We start from the raw sequence: 14,800 nt of genomic DNA, 5'->3' as shown, positions 1-14,800 counted from the left end.
ATTTTGTTCCAGTATTGCTGGTTCAATTGAATGTTAAAAAGAAAAATAAATGTTCTACATTTAATGTCCAAACAGGCGACTTCTGGATCCTTTATTTCTGCTTCAGTGACTGTTTTTCATTGTTTAAAACTTGAGTAATACTAATTGTTCAGAAACATGATCACTCAGTCAACAATAAAATATCCTCATCAATGTTCAATAATGCTCAAATCCACCTTTATTTTGCTATTTACAAATGATGTCTATTGACTTGGGTTGCAAAGGTTTGTGACTTTTAAAATATGAATATATTACAAAAAAATATATATATGAAAAAAAAAAAAATCTCCAGAAAAAAAGTTTGGGAAACACTGCTTTAACACACAAACCCTGAATATTTAGGCTCTTCTCTCAAACTGAAAACACTCCGCACCACCTTGTGATGTCATGTGGTAACACAGGAAGTGCTCCATTGTGTTTTTAAACTCCATACACCTTCACTAGAATCATTTGGATGATTTCAGACCTGGAATTGCCAATCTCTATTGAACTAAAGGTAAAATGTAGCTGTTAACTTGAAAACTACTGCTTCATGACATCACAAGGTGGAACAGCATTTTGAGCCTTGGAGATGTAAACAGACTAATAATAAAGTGTTTCTCAAACATGTGTGAATAAAACAAAACACAACTCCAGGTCTGTGTTTGAGGAGGTGAGCAAATCCCAACATGAATAAAAGCTCAATTTTGTCTAGTACAGGAACTTAAAGAAAAATCCTACATAAACTACCTTATTACCAATTGTACATTAATTATATTTCCTAAGACCCCAGAACGTTAGTTACAAGTATTTCCATTTGAGAGAGCACCCATTTGCTGTTCAACTGTGCTCTCTGAACACAAGTGCTTGTATTGTTTTAACGTTTGGCAGAGAAACAGTGCTCTTTGCTGTAGTTATTTTTACAGTTTCTGCATTTGAACTTAATTAGAGAGAGTCTGAGTCTCTGTAAACAACATCTGCTGTGCTCCTGCGGGGGGCTTTGTGAATGAACTCATCTCATTTACTTCTGTGGAGATGGAGAAATGCAACTATGAAATCATTAAGAGGCTCTGCAACGAACATGGGCATTTACAAAGAGATGCAAACTGTTTTTAAAAAGATCTTATTACCCTGTTGTCTGATCTGTGTTAGAACATTTCCTCATCGCAAACAGACCTGGAGTCGCATTATTTTTTTTTTTATTTTTTATTTTTTTTCATACATGTTTAGCACACAAACCCTGCACATTTAGACTGAGTTCTTCTCTCTAACGGAAACGCTCTGTTCCAACTTGTGATGTCATGCGGTAATACAGGAAGTGCTCCACTGTGTTTTGAACTCCGCACACTTTCACTAGAAACATTTGGATGATTTCAGCCCTGGAATTGCCAATCTCTACTGAACTAAAGGTAAAAGGTAATTTAACTTAAAAACTACTGCTTCATGACATCACAAGGTGGAGCAGAGCATTTTGAGTTTTGGTGATGTAAACAAACTATTAAAGGCTTACTCATTAGTCACATTACTCATTATGTTTTTGAAGAGAGAACAACATTAGAACATATTTAAAACCTCACAAGAGACAATTCTGTGAAAATAGGCCTTTAGCATCTTCAAAACTCCAGCTCTTGTGATTTTCTGGCCTGATTTAGTCCAGTTTTAGTCCTGGTTAAGATCTAGTTTCTAGGTTAGACCTGGTTTAGTCTTGGTTTAGTTCTGGATTAGAATAGGTTTAGTCCAGTCCTTCTCAAATAGTGGGGCACAGTGCGATGCCAGGAGGGGCACGTGTGACCTTGAGGAACATGCTTTTTATTTTATTTTTTTGCTGTACTTGATGTGTAATTGTAAATTATAATTGCACATCCACTACAGTAGGTGGCAGTGACGCTCTCATTGTCAGAGTGTGCGCAGGAAGTATTAGTGGAGTATTGTAGTGTTGTTGTTTTTTTTTTTTTGCACCACGCAAAAGCACACGTAGCACAGAGCAGGAGATATGAAGTGCAGAGAACAAACTTTATGTAAAGAGTATGTAGAACTCGACTTCACTGTGACTACGGCGGAAAGCGAGGAAAGACCACTGTGTTTACTGTGTCTGAAAATGTTGGCAGCGGACAGCATGAAGACAAATAAAATCCAGTGTCGCTTAAAGACATTACACCCCAATCACACCGATAACCCGCTTGAGTTTTTTTTAAACGAAAACATGCAGAATATTGCCAACAATCATCCTGCTTTGTGAATACTACTTCAGTAAACCGCGAGCTCTGTTAGTATCACATCAAGTGGAATACCAAACAGCAGGGGAACTGATACTGCTGAACTTTAACACGGACATCACCTTCGGACGGACACATGCTGCGAGTGTCCAGAGAGTCACTTTGGAAACTCGACTAAAACATTTTGCTCTCGTATGTAGATGACTGAAGGCGATGGTGCGATTTGTTCATGTTTGGTTGTGGTTCTGTGGAATGGGGGGGGGCGTGACAGAAAATAACTGAGAAGCTCTGGTTTAGTTTAAGGTAAATCTGGTTGAGAATCATGTGGGGTGTCAGACTCTATTAGAAAGACTTCAGACCTGGTATACACCTGGGTTTGACCTTTGTAAGACCTGGTTTAGCCCTGGATTAGGCCAGATTTAGGATACATTCAGACTGCAGCCTGAAGTGACCCAAATCCAATTTTTTTGGCCCCATGTGACCTGTATCCAATCTTTTGACATAGGTTACTCCAGTCTGAACGGCCAGGTCACATTCATCCCACCCACAAATTATCACACGGTGGACTTGGCTATGACAAAGAGGTTGGCTACTGTGCGGTAACAAGCACCTGTTGCAAGCCAAAACAGCCCCAGAAGATGTGTTTCCTCCTGTGAGACTGACACAAGTAGGCGCTCACAAATGTACACAAACGTTCTTCTCTTCATACGAAAATTGTTAATGAACTCACATCACCACTCACCACTCTTGGCTACGTCTCTACATCCACATGTTCCTTTCAATGGACGTCGCTGCCGCTGCCCCACAAAACACCACGGCCAAAAACCTCGTCCTTCTCCTTCTCAATCTCCTCCTTAAAACAAGTAAGTTGTTCATGTTCTGGCTCCGGTACGAGAGGAACTTTAAAATCACAAAAAAAAAAAAATCAGAATTGAGCATTAAACCCTGCAGTCTGAATTTAGCCTCAGATTAGTCCTAATTTAGTCCTGGTTTAATCTGAGTTTAGAACTGATTTAGTCCTGGTTAAATCCTGGTTTAGAACTGATTTGGTCATGGTTAAATCCTAGGTTAGTCCTGGTTTAGAACTGATTTAGTCCTGGTTTAGCCCTAGTTTAGCCCTGGATTAGAACTGATTAAGTCATAGTTTAGAACTGATTTGGTCCTGGTTAAGTCCTGGGTTAGTCCTGGTTTGTACCTAGTTTAGTCCTGGTACCCGCAGTAGCCCTAGTTTAGTAGAAGATCTCTCTCTGATCCATTCACAGCGCTGTGGACCAGACTGACATAATCACACAGACCTGTATTATGACTTGAGTCCGGTGAAATGCCTTTAGTTTAACTCAGTGATGGAGCAGTGAAAGAGTGCTTCGCCCTCTCCTCTGTCTGTGTCCACCCGTCCATCCTCTCTCACATTCACTTCTTTTATTCCACTCGCGCAGGTCACAGAGTCAAGAGCTGCTCGGTATTTTTCATTCAGAGATGTGTTTTACAGAAAATCCTCTCCAGAAGACGAGAGGAGGTGAAGACTTTAGTGAAGAGGAAAAGAGCAGACATAAACGGACACGTCAGAAGGAGGAGGAGAGGGATATGAGCAGAGATGTGTAGTACTCTGTTCCAGAAGAAATACTCAGTTTTGTTACTTGAATAAAACTACAGGTTCTGAAGCAAAAAACGCTCAAGTAAAAGTTAAAGTAGCACATGAAAAGTATAAGTAAAAGTATTAGTACTGGTTTGAAAAATGTACTGTATTTTTTGGACTATAAGTCACGCTTTTTCATGGTTTGGGTGTTTCCTGCGACTTATTCTCTGGTGTGTCTTATATATGAAATTAGGAATGGGCATTCGATTAAATTTTCTTAATCAATTGTCGAGAGAATTAATGATCGGTTTTTGATTAATCATTAACGTTTTTATATTAAAATGATCATCATTATTATTACTCTCTGCACTACTAATCTGCATAAATAAATTCAACACATATAAACCGTAACCACTCTAGAGCCACATCAGCCCGTTTATTATAATGTGAAACAAAACTTAAAACCGCATGGCTCATTTGCATAAACTAAGCAAAGGGAAAAAAAAAAACAGCTCTTGTGCGCTGATGCTGCACGACTCAGTGGAATACAGGTTAGTGTGACCATATTTGCATTTGTCAAAACCAGGACACCGTACGGGGGGAGGGAGGTGGGGACTCGTCATTGACATTGAGCGACTCTCACCTGGCAAAACTTTTTCCCACTGGACACCGAAACATATGTGCTGCTTTACACACTGTGCACATGGACTCACACTTGTCCTGTCCGGAAGGAAAAGTGTAGAATTTCTTGTACAAGTCATCGTTAAATACACATTTGCGCTTCGGCACGTTGCAGACTGACCCACTGTTTGTGTCTCGCTCCTTCTGATGCAGAGACACATGTACAGACCCCTGTTTATTCACGCTACGCACAACAACCTACATTCGGTTTGTCGATTAAAATGAACATAATTGATGAAATTCTTAATGATCAATTATCGATTAATCAACTTATCATGCCCATTCCTAATTGAAATGTTCACAATGAAGCCATGAGAGGCTCTAGTCTTGTGTGTCAGTATCTGCTGCTTCTGTTCCTCCTGTACCACTGTCACTTCGTGCTTTTACGGGCGGGTAGTGATTACACACGGGCGGGTCAGGACTAAAGCAGGACTAAAGCAGGACTAAAGCAGGACTAAAGCAGGACTAAAGGACTAAAGCAGGACTAATCTTGGACTTAAGTGAGAGAGGGAATCCTGAGCCCATGGAGCAGTGCATCGCTTACCTCTGTACGGCTTGTAGCTCTGCGCCGGTCCTTCCGCCTGCGGTCACTCGACTGACCCGACACCGACAGTGAGTCCTGGTACAGTTCTGGTTTAGTCCTGTTTTAGTCCTAGTTCAGTCCTGGTACAATCCGGGCATCAGTCCTGGGTTAGTCCTGGTTCAGTCTGTGGCGTGTGCGACGCAGAAGTCCAGCATCTCGATCAGTCTTTCTTCTGCTCAATAAATAAAGCCTGTGAAGTGATGATGTATTTTTGACAGTTGTGTCTGTGAATTCGTGTTCGTACTGAAGAAAGTGTAACCGTTTCATTTCATGTTTGTAATTCTTGAAGTCGTAACTTGTCAATTCGTATCCTGTTGGATTCTTCAGTTAGAATGCTTTTTATTTGTGTGTGATTTATCCCGGGCACGGGTGGGTAACAGGTGGAATGTTAACAGGTCCGGGCGGGTGCGGGTTAACTTTGATAAAATCACGGGTTAAAGGGCGGGTGTGGTGCTGAACTTTTTTATTTATTTATTTAATAGGGACAGTGCATATTAATGAACATCTACAACATTGCAGTGTAAATATGCCAGATTATAGCAAGAATGCTCATTTCCATCTGTAGTCCCCAGGCAGGTAACACCACAAACAAGTGACAAATATACACTCAAAGTGTCCACAAGTCTGTTTTTTCTTTAGCCACTCTTTTAAGTAGGACTTGAAGGTGGCAAGAGTTGGAGTTTCACTTATTGATAGTGACAGACTGTTCCAAAATTGTGTGCCTCTGACTGAGACACACATTGTCCGAGTGTGGTGCGTCTGTGTGGAGCTCACAGTTCCCCCGGGCTGTGGCCCTAGTTCTTTACTTTAATAAAATTCTGTAATGGAGGAGGGGCACATCCATGCAAAACTTTATAGATAAAACAGCCATATTTCAAACCAATAAAATTATTAAAATTAAGCAGATTGTACCTATCTAAAATAGTGCGGTGGTGAAATGAGACTGGTTTCTTGTCCAGTATTTTTATGGCTTTTTAAAAAAAGTGATTCGATGGGTTTGAGTGTTGTGCCAGCAGCGAGTGACCGTGTGGTTATGCAGTACTCTATATGAGACAGAATCATGGAGTGTAAAAACATTCATGCTGCATAGAGAGTCATAAAAGATCTTACTTGTCTAAAATTCGCTAAGTTAAAATGAAGTGTTTTTGTGAGGTGCTTAATGTGTTTCTTAAATGTCAATGTCAGATCCAACGTCAGTCCCAGGTATTTAAACTGCGCAGGTGCGGGCTGGTGCGAGTCTCCAAAAATGGACCCGTGCAGGACTCTGACTCAAACATGTGAATGAAACAAAACACAAGTCCAGGTCTGTTTTTGAGGAGGGAACAATATTCTAACATGACTTCAAGCTCACAAGAATCAGTTTTGTGGAATATAAGACCTTCAAACTTTACTCTTACTTTAGTCATTTCTTAGACTTTGTACTTCTTTTTGAGTAACTTGAGTTATTTTGAAGTAATGGTAGAGCACGTGGAACCTCAACACTAAAAAACTCACCACTTTTTCTTTGAATTGAACCTGAAACCTGCTCGTTGTGGGGCGTAAAGCTTAGACTCCTACACCGTCCCTGTGTGGTTCTGTGGGGACACTTGTTTTCAGATAACGCGTCTTTCCGTTGAACCTTGAGCCCGGCTGTTGTAACGGGCTGCGCCGCTAACGAGCCCTGCGCCCTCCAGTCTCCCGTGGGTGCCCCGTGCGGGTGCTCCGGGTGCTCCGGGTGCTCCGGGTGCCCTGGATGCCGTGGGGGTGTGGGTTTAATTGATACGAACCAATTACCTGGACTTATACCTTAACATGACCTTCAGGAGGTCACAGGGAGGTCATGGAGGAGAGGAAAAGAGAGACAGAGAGAGAGGGGGAGAAAGAAAGAAATAAAGAAAGAGAGAGGGGGAGGAGAGAGGAAGAGAAAGAGAGAAGGGGGAAAGAGAGAGAGGGGGTAGGAGAAAGAGAGAGAAGAAGAGAGAATGGGGAGGAGAAAAAGAAAGCGAAAGAGAGAGGGGGAGGAGAAAAGAAGAGAGAGAGAGAGAGAGAGGGAGGGGGGAGAGAGAAAGAGGGAGAGAAGCAGATGGGAAAGGAAAAAAGAGGAGGAGGGAGGGAGAGCGAGCTAGAGAGATGGGGGAGGAAAGAGGAAGAGAAAAGGTGGGGAGAGGGAGGAAGGAGAAAGGTGGAAAGAGGGAGAGAAGCAGAGGGAAAGGGAAAAAAGAGAAGGAGGGAGGGAGATAGAGAGAGAGAGAGAGAGAGAGAGAGAGAAAGAGACAGGGGGAGGAGAGAGGGAGAGAGAGACAGAGAGAGAAAGGGGGAGGAAGAGAGAGAGGAGAGAAGGGGAGGGAGAGAGGGAGGAAGGAGAAAGGTGGAAAGAGGGAGAGGAGCAGGGAGAAAGGGAAAAGGAGAGGAGGAGGGAAGGAGTGCGTGAGAGAGAGAAAGACAGGTTAAGGAGAGAGAGAAAGAGAGAGAGAAAGAGTGGGGAGGAAGAGAGAGAGGAGAGAAGGGGAGGGAGAGAGTGGGAGGAAGGAGAAAGGTGGAAAGAGAGAGAGGAGCAAGGGAGAAAGGGAGAAGGAGAGGAGGGTGGAAGAGAGAGAGGAGAGAAGGGGAGGAGGGAGAGAGAGAAGCCGAGGGAAAGGAAAAAGGAGAGGAGGAGGGAGGGAGAGAGAGAAAGAGACTGGGGGGAGAGAGAGGTAGAGAGAGAGAGTGAGAGAGAGGGGGAGAGGAAGAGAGAGGAGACAAGGGGAGAGAGGGACACAAGCAGAGGGAAAGAGAAAAGGACAGGATGAGGATAGAGGAAGAGAGAGAGGGAGAGAAGCAGAGGGAAAGGGAAAGGAGAGAAGGAGGGACAGAGAGAAAGGGTAGAAGAAGCTAAAATGAAGATGGGGCACAGAACACACAGGAAGAGAGAAAGAGCTTGAAGCAGAGAGAGAGAAAGAGAGAGAGAGATTTATTGAGGGAAGGAAAGAGAGAGACAGGAAGGGTGCAAAGGAGGAGGACACAGAACACACACACACAGAGAAAGAGAGAAAAAGAGAGAGAGAGACGATTAGGAGTGTAAAAGAAGAGAGAGGAGAGAGAGGTTGTTTGGAGGCCGGTGTGGGAGTGAGGGAAAACTCTTTAAAAACACACTGGACTGAAACATTGATGTGAGGGATGCACTGCAAAAGGACACAGCGAAAGGCCGCCGCACACTACAGGATTATTCGGACTTAAACGATTTTTAAATGCACGAGGAGAATCTTATGAGACTTAAAATATCCGATCGCAAAGACTGCAGCGGGACATGACTACGGACCACAGGATATAAAGTTGTGAGCGTGATCGTGTCAGCTTTGGATACGCTTAAGCACTCGACGGTAGGTGAGTACTTTTTTAATTTAACCAATCGCTGCTATTTGGTCATGACGTATATAATGTGCCAAATCCCGTAGGAAGAAGGGCGATAACGTCTTTCCCCCTTGATAAAATTCACCAAACATTTTCTTGGTTCCAGCTTTAAATTCTTGATCTTGGGAATCGTTGCCAACACATCTCAAACCGTGTATCATTCGTTCATTTGGTTTTTAACATAAAACCAAAAATACGAAAACGAAAAAACAACTACTTTCTTTATTATTTGTCTCCAAAACCAAAATGAAAAAATGATAATGATAAATTTTTTCAGTTTTCGATTTTGTGTTTAAATAAATTATGAAAAAAAAAAAAAAAAAAAAACGGATAACGACTATGTTTTGTGTTTCCCGTTTACATGACTTAAACTGCGATGCTGGACTGAACCAGGACTGAACCACCAGGACTAAACCGTTTTCAGTCCTGGTCTGGTCCCAGTCTCAGTCCCAGTCTGGTCCCGGTCTGGGTCCCGGTCTGAGTCCTGGTCTCAGTTCCGGTCTGGTCGCAGTCTCAGTGCTGGTCCTGTTCCTGGTCTCAGTCCTGGTCTCAGTCCTGGTCTGGTCCCGGTCTAAGTCCTTGTCTCAGTCCCGGTCTGGTCCTGGACCTGGTTTAGTCCTGGTTTGCAGTTTAAGTCACAGAAAAGGGAAATAAAAACTGAAAAAAAAAAAAAAAAAAAGAATCATTATCTGTTTTTTTCATTTTGGTTTTAGAGACAAATAATGAAGAATACAGATTTTTGGTTTTATTATTTTTGGTTTTATTTTGAAAAACAAATGAACGAATGCTACACGGATTCACACTGGTGCTTGAGTTTGACATTCTGGCTTCACAGCTCTTTGCTGATTGGCTGATACATGGTCTACAACTTCTGGACTTCTTCAAACCGTCCAGTGTATTCTGATTCTTGACCTAGTCACTGGAGAGAAATAAAATTGAGCGGAGGCACTAGGTGTAACTATGTAACTGCTGCTTAGTCTTAAAATGTTTGTATTAACCCACTCTACATGAGCCTCAGTTGTTACCTTCAACAACCTTGCTCCTGATTGGCTCTTTGGTTGCTAAGATACTCGAGGTTGGAATTCCAAATATAGAACTCGACTCCAAATTCACTCCTATAACTGCAAACCTCGATGAGTTTCATTTGACTGGAGCTGAACGCTGTGTTTTAGGTCACACTCACTTAATCCACTTCTTTGTACAGTCTGTCGGTGTAGCTGATTAGCCCTGAGCTTTCAAACTTTTGCTATTACAATTTTTTCAGAAAGTCCACGGGAAAAATGAATGAGAAATTTACTTCCAGAACCAGGGGCTGTCACTGTTGAGCTCCAAACCACACACATCAGTCTAAGCTTTTTATAACAGACCTAAAATGTTGTATCCATTTCCATAAACATGTTCCACTTATTTACTACTCCTCTCTTAATCTTAAATGTCTGTTTCTTGTGCACTGCTCCCGGCGACTGCATAATGCTCCCATAAAAACACTGGTAACGATTTGACAGTAATTAATATTGGTGCTTAGAGAGTGCAGTGGGAGAGTCAGCCTCCAGGGGGCACATGCACATTACACAGTCCCTGCTCATCCAATATTTATGCCTCTGGACCAGTGTCTCCAAATGAGCACGACTGAAACGGACCCAAGTCGCTGAAGGAAGAATAAAGGAATTACTTGGGAAAAGCTGTTTCATATTGAGGAAATATGTAGGAGGGGTTTAAAAGAGGGAAGTGTAAGAATGTAATAAGCATAGTATTCAAGCAAGCCCACTCCGAGCCCCACAAAAATAAGACCATAAGAAGTCTTGTATAGTAGAGTGCTAAATATGTATTATATGTATGATACAATTACTTAACTTTTAAAGATTTTGAGGATTTAAGCTTTTTTAAAAGTTCATATTGTAAAAATACAAAAGCATCAAGTCAACTAAACTCTTGTGAAAGCGGAGGTCCTGTCAGCTGAAGATGGGCAGTTTGACTTCCCCAAAAATGCATTGTGTGCTATGGAAGGATTTTTTTCTGGATCAGAGCTCCCAGGAGCTGCAGAACCTGGAGCGACCACTAGTTGATCTTGAACAGGGACAGAGGGGGAGTGTCTTATCCAGTAATTATAGATCCATGGTTAGGGGAAGGTCGCATGTTAGGTTTCCAAGAAGCCTGTTTAAAGACACTATGAAGGAGGAAACAGATTTGGACACTTGTTAAATGGTCACATTTTTATGTTGCGCTTTTCCACCTCAAAGTCTTTTACAACATGGACCCACTCACCCATTCACACACATTCACACAACAGTGTATGCAGACCGTAAGGACAAGATCATGGCTACAAGTGGCCGAAGTGAGTTTCCTCCACAGGGTCGCTGGGCACTCCCTTAGAGATAGGGTGAGGAGCTCAGTCACACAGGAGGAGCTCGGAGTAGAGCCGCTGCTCCTCCACATCAAGAGGAGTAGATGAGGTGGCTCGGGCATCTGTTCTGATGCCTCCTGGGCGTCTCCCTCTGGAGGTGTTCTGGGAATGTTCCAATATAAGGAGGCCCTGGGGAAGACCCAGAATACTCTGGAGGGTCTATGTCTCTGGGCTGGGCTGGGAACACCTTGGGGTTTCCCCGGAGGAGCTGGAGGAAGTGTCTGGGTTGTCCTATGGCACCAGCGGCGGACAGGGTGAATATTTACTGAGATACATTCATAAACCCCAGCTGAAAAAGATTTAGCTTTGCAAACTCAGACACATGTAACCAGCGCAAACATGAATGAATGGAATCAGTTGGAGTCAGTGGAACATTCCTATGCTCACTTCCTATTTAGAGTGCAGTGTCTAGTGGGTTCACTATGTACTTTTATATATACAGTCTATGGTTATAACTAGAGACACCATAATGTAACAGTAACAGCAGTATCGTCATATCACATTGTCAAAGGTTTCACAATAATATCATGGACCATCACAAGGCCTCTTTGCTTAAATTCATTATTTTGGTGCAGCAAAACCAGAGGGAACTACTCTTTGCTCTCTTTCAGTGCACACTACCTGAAGAAATAACTGTTACGAAGAACTGTTTAAATTTTAATTCTTTGGGTTATGACAGTAATACAGTGCCAAAGTCAAAGGCATTTTAAGATAAAAAGTAGCATCTATCTATTAATTCAAGGAACGTCTCTCTGTGTATTTGTTTGTGAATTTGTCTGTTCCACGTGTAACTCTTGAACTGCTCATCTGGCCAACCTCAAATTTGGAGGGTGTCATCCTAATGGGACGGGTGTGTGCAGTGCCAATTTTCATGTTGTTAGGACAAAAAATGCCCAAGTTGTGGTAAAATAACTGATATATTTTAATTATATTTTACTAGTATTCACTATTTTGTTAGTCTTCACAAAATATAATAATACACATCACAATAAATATCAATATCATATTGTGACGTTCCTATCGTGAAAATATCGTATAGAGATTTGGATATTGTTTCATCCCTAGTTGTAACATGGTTGAAAGCTCATAATAATCCATTTTTCCTTGCTCTTTGTTGATCAGAAAAATAAACATCACTTCTGCCTCCACAATAAATCCGGCTGTCCCTCTGTGTCCATCTCCAGTCTGGACATCCCATAGTCTGAGCCAATGGACTGAACCATCGCAGCACTCAGGCCCCTCATGTGTTTGTCCAGTACATTTAATACAATAATCTCACATCTCACTGCGTCATCTGCTGTCTCTGTGTGTCTTAGTTTGAGCCCATTAAAAACACCACAGGCCCGGCTCATACGGTTTACACTCACACCAGAGGGACCGCGTCTTAGCTCTGCTCATACTGTCATTCCAAAGTCCATTTCGATACTAAGGAATAGACTCGATACTGATTCAGAGACTACAATGATTTCTTAAGACTGTAGAATGTGTGTAATAGTACTTTCTTTTATATACCCATGTGGTCTTTTATTTGTGTAAAATCCAGTTCCAAACTGGAGTTGCATTCTTTTCTGGTTTTGCAGTGATATTTACCAGCTTCTGCACGTTTACCAAACCAAACGCACATCGTGACAAACACAGATGCATTTGTGCACTTTTGTTAGACAAACTTCAGCCAAATGTGGCAGTAGGTCTGTTCTGTAGATCCGCTCTATGCTGTAGACCTGCTTTGTGCCAACACTGGAACACAAATTTAGACTCGTTTTTGCTTCATGTTTCATCTTGCTCTTCTAATCAGCCGCACTGTGGGAGGGGCTTGTGTTCGCTGTACGCAGGAAGGAGCGAGAGCGTGAAAAGGCGAGGGGTGGTGTGCTGACGTGAGACAGATGGACAGGTAGGATGTTTAGGAAGTTTAACCTGCCCTGTGATGCACGCTGGTACATGAGGGATAGCGTGTGTATTTGTGATGTGCCGTAGAGTCTCTGCGGGTTTCAAATGAGCGCACATGCTGCGCTCCTGCACCCCGCTACAAGTTTATTGCCAACAGCAGCGGGCGTAATGAAATATGATCACACTTGTTGAGTGTCAGACCTTGAGTGAGAGACAAGACTGAGTCCAAACGCGAGTCCGAGATGAGACACGGCGATCTACCCACACGACCTTGGCGATCGACTGGTAGATCGTGATCGGTGGTGGTGGTAGTCTCCTCCGTAGTCTCCTCCGTGCTGTGTCTCCTATACAGTACAGAATGTGTTCACCTTGACAAATTTACATAAATGTTGAATCTCTAGCAGTGTGATTCTGAAGTGCTGTATGTTTGCAAGTTTTCTCCTCGAAAAAAGCCACAATGTCAACAAAATGTTCTGCACCGACAAAGGCTCCTGCACTCGCACCCAAAGGCAGAGGAAGATGTAACCATTGCACAAAAAGTTGGACTTCTGGACACGCTGAAGGAAGGGAGAAGTTACACAGCTGTAGCAGAGTCCTACACCGGGTTGGGTAACCACAAATAGTTGCTGAAACAGCCGGGTTTTAACGTTCTGGAATTTTACAGGCGGGTATGCGGGCAGATAGTGATTGCACACGGGTGGGTCAGGACTAAACCAGAACTAATCTAGTATTAGTTGTGATCTTGACAGTCTATAATTTAATTTACAGTTTGGGTTAAGTTACATTAATGCTTTACCTTTTTTTTGGCCATGTTTTTAATATAATGCTTCCCTCTTGTGGTTATTTTGGGTTAGTCCTTTTGTAGCAGACCTATTGAACAAAATCAAATTTTTTGAGTTTTTTTTTTTTTTTATACATGTTACAGTTGTTTCCTTTTCATTTACCCTGTCAAAGTTGTATCTGGAGTGATTTGTGCATGTTTGAGCAATGTTTATTTTAATAGTAATTTTAATTTGAAGACAGCATTTTGTCGATCAAATCCTGTTTTCACGGCCACCGGTACAACACCTACTGCTCTGTACTTACTTCCTTGTCCAATTTTCTTTTCCTAACCAGGATAGAAACAGAAGAGACTGAAGAATACCAAAAACCATTCAACTCTAAACTGAAGTTTCAATAAAAATCTAAAACATCTGAAAGAAGGACGTATTTAAATCTAACAAACCCTGTCTTAAAGGTCCTATTACACTAAACAGTTTTAAGACATGTTATAATGTTGTTTCCTCATCAAAAACATATCTGGAGTTGTGTTTTGTTTACTTCGTCAGTCACAATGACACGCTTTGAAAAAAACTTGTTGATCTGGAGATGTATCCTGACTCACACTCTGTTTGTGTCAAAAATAAACATGACTGCTTACACATAAAAATGGAGAGAAAGCACCAAACTATGACTTATTTCAGGAAAAAGAAGTGATATATTTTGTTCTGAATGTTTTTAGAGGAGACGTCTTCTGCATTTGAGAGACACATGATACAAATGAGCAGCTGTGGTTGGATCGTCTCAGATTTGGATGAAGGTTTTTCACGCTCTTTGGTCCAATTCTAGACTCTAGACCCACCTTGTGATGTCCTCAAGTTGTAGTTTTCAAGTTAAGAGCTCCGTTACCTTTAGTTAAAAAATAGCTAATTCCAAGTCTGAAACCATCCAAATGATTCTAGTCAAGGTGTATGGAGTTTAAAAACACAATGGAATTTGAGGGAATAACATAAGCTGAATTTGCAGGGTTTGTGTGTTGAACATGTGTGAATGAAACAAAACACAACTCCAGGTCTGTTTGTGATGAGGAAACAACATTATAACATCTGATCATGATTTCGACAGCTTCATTCTGTTCTAATCACATGTACTCTGTGTGTCAGGACTTTTGTCAGATCCTTTGGTTCATATCGTAAGGTTGTAGTTCAGTCTCTCAAATGTCAAAGCTCCTGAATATGTCTGAAATGAACACAGTGAAGAGAATAAAAATAGAAGTGCAGATTTAATCCATGTGCAGAAGTTCTCTG

Source organism: Boleophthalmus pectinirostris, unplaced genomic scaffold, assembly GCF_026225935.1.
Source record: "Boleophthalmus pectinirostris isolate CB_2022bp ecotype Guang Dong unplaced genomic scaffold, ASM2622593v1 HiC_scaffold_21, whole genome shotgun sequence".
NCBI lineage: Eukaryota > Metazoa > Chordata > Actinopteri > Gobiiformes > Gobiidae > Boleophthalmus > Boleophthalmus pectinirostris.
The sequence above is the reverse complement of the archived record's forward strand: the minus strand, read 5'-3'. Positions refer to the sequence as shown.